This window comes from Cebus imitator, unplaced genomic scaffold (assembly GCF_001604975.1).
Source record: "Cebus imitator isolate Cc_AM_T3 unplaced genomic scaffold, Cebus_imitator-1.0 Scaffold442, whole genome shotgun sequence".
NCBI classification, from domain to species: Eukaryota; Metazoa; Chordata; class Mammalia; order Primates; family Cebidae; genus Cebus; species Cebus imitator.
In genome coordinates, this window is record NW_016107757.1 from 1047831 (window position 1) to 1053374 (window position 5544).

Genomic DNA, 5544 nt, shown 5'->3' on the forward strand with positions numbered 1-5544 from the left:
TTACCCCCAAATTCTACATTTACTATGTATCAATTTTTTTTTTTTAAAGAAAAGCACAAACTAGTCACTGCTTTGTATGCGTCTATATTTTTGTAAAGTAACAAAGGCCGGAAGATACGGGGAGTCTGTGAAGGTATAACAGAAAGACACCAGATCTGCAACCTAAAGGCCTGGTTCCCGTCCTCATCCTGTTATTTACTAACGATGTGACCTTGTTCGAGCCTTAGTTCTTTCATTTGTAAAATAGAAGTATTAGTTCCTACCTCACATGCTTATTTTGAGGCATAAATGTTTAGTGGGTTCATTTTTTTGCCTTTTAGGATTGCTTAAGCAGGAGTTTAAAACAAGGTAGCAATAAAAGTGCAATAGCATATGTGAAAGAGATTTGAAAGTGAAATCTCCCATGAAAGAATAAGATAGTCTGGATCCTGATTATGCTTCTGGCCTAGAAAACAACATCAGCATAGCCTCAACCTCAAAAAAAAAAGGACCTTCCTTTTGCCTCAGTGCCTTGAAAAATGCCTTTATAACTGGCCGTGTGAAAATTAAGAAAAGCTTTCCACATTCTGAAAATGTACACTAGTTTTAAAGGTAATTTGGGGGCAACACAAAAGAGCTAAGGTGTGTTAATGCCAAGTTACCATAGCAACATGCTTGGCTGCTCTAGCCTTCCCAATCCTGGGCCTACCCCCAGATGGGATGATGAGCCCAGTAAGCACCAGAACTACGCCATTCCACATGAAATTATTTTCTTCATATGCAGACAGGAGAGACGTTCATGCTTTCCCACAAATAATGTTTGAAGGAAGAAGCCCTGAATGTCTACCAAACAATCTCCTCTCCTTTCTGCAGAATCAGAATCTGGAACCTGTACACCCATTGCAATGCCTGGCATGTGGTAAGTCTTCAACATATAGCTGTTTAATGAATGAATGGTCAGAATTTACCTAGAAGTCCAAGGTTGGAATAGAACACCATTGTTTATTAGTAAGAAGAGACTATTAAATTATATGACAGGAATTTCAGAAAGGGGATTTAAATTCATACTGCACATAATTTGGTGTCTGTTCCAAGCCACACAGCATTTTCACATCTTTATCTGCCCTGTTTGTTAAATTTATTCAGCCCATAGCTAATTCCTCTCAAATATCACGCTTGTTATTCTGAATGGACACAGTGTGACTCCACCAGTGTTATTCAACCTGTTACACGGTACACATTTTCAAAGGCTGTGTGGGAACAGTATGTGAAAACGGCTGCTTCACGAATGTGCTGTCCTCCACCCTTTGGAGTTCTTGGCTTGATCTTGCTGGAGAAGGCAGCCTGAGCCGGCCTGCATCTGGGTGAATTGTTTCCTCCTAGAAATGGGCAGAGGCAAACGTCACTAGTGCCAAGAGGGCTGTTTTTGAAATCATTCTTGTGGGATTGGAAAGCCTCTCTGGACTCAGGACCAGGCTCTCAGTCCCACCACACAGTCAGGCTTTGAAAGCAGCTCATATGTGCTTCCTCCATATATTCTTACATTTTTGGTGGAACCTCTGGGTCCTTTCTCTCTTGGAACACATTACCTTCTTAGAATCTCCTCACCCACTGTATGAAACCCCTGAGGTCAAAGGGAAAGAACAGTAAGGTCTCCGCCTCATCACCAGATTTTCAGAGAACTGCTTCAAACCAACAGTGATAACTACCTGCCCTGCCGATCACTGGCACTTTGCAAACACTATCTCAGTTAATCTTCAAAAGTCCTTGGAATACTTGGAAGGCAAGTATTTTTGATTCCCATTTTATCTTTGAGAAAATCAAGGCTCAGACAGATTTTAGTCAGTGGTTGAGCCATTATTTAAACTCAGGTCTAGCTGGGCGTGGTGACTCATTCCTGTAATTCCAACATTGGGAGGTCAAGGGAGGAGGATCATTTGAGCCCAGGAGTTTGAGACCAGCCTGAGAAGCATAACAACACTGTGTCTACAAAAAAAATAAAAATAAAAAAAAGTAGCAGGGTATGGTGGCATGTGTCTGTAGTCCTAGCTTCTCTGGAGGCTGATATGCGAGGATTGGTTGAGCCCAGGTATTTAAGGTTACAGTGAGCTATGATTGTGCCACCGTACTCCAGCCTGGGTGACAGAGTGAGAATACCATATCTAAAAAATAAGCAGACAAACCAGCTCAGGTCTGAGTATTTGCTTTCATCTAAAATAGCTAAAAACAACAAAAGCAGCAATAACTTTTGCCAGTATCACTCTGCACTAGAGAGTTTAGGGAAAGCCAAAGGAGAAAATCCTGGCTTGAACAATACCCTCACATTGCTTAGACCTTAATCATACTAATTTTAGACCTTAATTGTAGTAGCATATGTGTTGTGGTTGGTGGCAGTAGGAAAGGACTGAGCAGGAAATACCAGGACCCAGATTCTGGCTAGTTAGAAAGATTAACAGATACCAGAGGTAGCTCTGCTTCTAATGCTCTTTGGTTTCTTTCTCTTTCCATCCTTCAAGATCCATCTCTGTGAAAGCTTTCCTGACCACCCACATGATCCCTAGCATCAATCCTTTATTTTGTGCACCTGTTGAATTTTGTTACATCTCAATTATAGCCCTTCCTTATCACATTTTGTTTTAATATACGTTTCCTAACTGGTTAGAGTACCTTGAGGCCAGTTCCTGTGTCTTAGTCCTCTGTGTACCAAGCACCTTGAACAGTTCTTGGTTAATAAAGTCTCAAGTCAATGTTACTACTCAATAAATCATGACCTTCTCTTTATCTTGGTTTTTCAGTTTTCAGCTGGTATCCTCACTTTCCCTACATTCTGACTTGGATGGAACTTATATTCTTCTTGGCTGCCCAGCATCTGAGCCCCTTTCCTGTGTCTGGGGAAACTGCCATCGCATGAGACATGCTGGGAGGTAGAATGTGTCTTCCCCTCATGGAAGTTGGAAAATAGGCCAAACAGTTGCCCTCCTGGGTCCCTGGCAGCTGGCGTACAAGCATATGACCTAATCTTGGCCCCCCTGATATTACTGCCTGAGACTCTAAGTTTGAAGCGAATGACCCAAGAAACCGGGACAGTTTAGAATTTGTGCTGGAGGCAGCACTGGTGTCCACTGCTCAGTGGGAGAGGAAGCAGCTTTTTAACTAGGATGTTCTGGGGTGTCGTCTTCCCTGTGGTTCTCTCTCAGTTCCTGTCCATTTTCCAAGCTTGATTCTCTAGCCTTCTTGTCAATTCTGTGATCTTCCTACTATCTCTCTAATAAATTCTTTTTTTGACTAAGGTAGTCAGAATTAGAGCCTGTTACAACCAAGAGCCCTGACTGATGGACTTAGTGGCCTCACAGTACATGGTCCTCGGTCCTGGGACACCAAAGGCCAAAATTCTTCCAGATCCAAACTCAAGGCAGAGATACAGGATTACTTCTTAGTTTGCCACACTTCTAACTTTTCACATTCATTATCACATTTCATTCTCACAACAGCTCTAACAGTACGCAAGTGGGATTGGTAATAAAATGAGGTTTTAGAATGAGAAAAGTGAAGCTCAATTAATCTACATGGCTTCCCTAAGGTCCCCAAACTGGTGGCAGAACTCAAACTACAATCCAAATCTTCTGATTTCCAGTGAAAGACTCTTTATACCTAAATAACACTGAATTAGTTGTGTTTTGACTTTTTAAAATATTCATCCAAAAATATTCATTAAGTATCCATTATGTGTCAATCATTGAGGACAACAGACTCCCTCTATTCTAGGCTCAATACTATGGTTTCTGAAAATTACTATATCAGTATAAATATGTTTATTAATAACACTCTACATTTGGGAAAGAGTGTAATACTGTTAAAACCCAAGACAGGCTCCTTGGGACCAATCACTTGCTCCCCTCCTTACTGCTTGTGCATAGCACATACTGTCAGTGTTCTGCCCTTGATCTCTCAGCGATCCCCTGTGCACTCTGAAGTCCACTTACTGCAAACACTTGTGACTCACTGCCTGAAGAGCATGCTGGGCCCCTGTGCAAGGGAAGCTGGGAATTCCAGAGTTAACATCTGAGAAATAGTCCTCAAACAGTGACAGATGGAGATTTGGAGAGAAACACCCCAGCTTCCTTGCTTCTTAGTAGAAATACTTTGGAGGCATACTCTCACTGTCTTCCCAAATTTTCCAGTGGGATTGAGCTCCGGGTACCCTCAGTGGTAACATCCTTGATAGCACACACCTTATCAGCTCCTTCTGTTCTTCTGCATCTTGCTTCCTACTTTCTGACTGGGGTTTCCTAGGATCACCCACACACACAAACTACCTTTGCTTGAATCCTTTTCTCAGGGTCCACTTCTGAGAGAACCCAATCCAAGACACCATGTGACCTTGGGACTATGACTCAAATAAGACCCTGTAAAATGAAGATGATATCACCTGCCTCACAGAGACACGTTCATGACACAACGTAGCCGGGCTCCTGGTTTCACATAATCAACACTCCGTGTTCACCACTGTTGTGTCTGTAGCACCTTTTGTTTTCAGAGCACTTGCCCACATGTCTTCGTTTTCAATCAGAGGAGCTTCACCTCTTGCCACCCCACCACAGCTGCCTGCTCAATGCCAGATGCTGTTCTTTACTTTGACCCTGCCCTTCCATTTGCATGTGTCTGAGATGACTAACCTCTTTCAAATATTTGTGACTCAGCATGTGGTGCTGTCCTTGCATGGGTATACTTCCCCTCCCCCACATTTATCTCCTGCCTATCAAGTTCCCCCCGCAGGTTGACTTCCTCTAGGAAGCTTTCCCCATTCTTCTCCCTTCCTCTTCTCTTCTGTCCACACCATGCACATCCACACACTGGAAAATGCAAGGAAGGCACCTCACCCAGGTGTGCTCTCTCCATCACTAGGTGGTACCCTCAGTGGTACCATATCACCTACAACTGTAGTTATTGGCTTTCCTACCTGCCTGCTTCACTAGACTGTGAGCATCTGTCTACAAGCAGGGACTGTATCTTTTATTTCTATATTTCTATTGTATAGCCTAGTGCCCATCAAAAAAATGTAAAATTTTTCAATTGAAACAGAGGCTTAAAAGTTTAATTGATCCTATTTGAGTTCATACAATTAATATATGGCAGAAAAATAACTCAAAACTGATTATGTGGCTTCTTGAACATTTTTTCTGCAATATCACGGCTGTGAGGATTTTTGTGCTAGAGATGCACTGCATATCCTTCCCAACATCACATCTCTTCTTAGAAAATAAACTTCGTCCACAGCCTTGGAAGAAGGGCAGTTTTCCATTCAAAATGACCCAGTCTCCAGCTATAGTTGATTGGCTAGGAGTGGACATCTGACCAAGGATAGAGCCTAGTCAGATAATCTCTCCCGGGAATCTACAGAGACAGGATTGGTCGGCTACAAGCATTTGACCTAGGTGGCAGAGAATAAGGGCAACTGAGGGTGACATTTTGGGACTTCTGTTTTGGGTCATGTCATCTCATGAGCTGTGAGAGTTGAGAGTTGATCTACCATGAGAAGTATAGACAGAACACCTGATAATGATG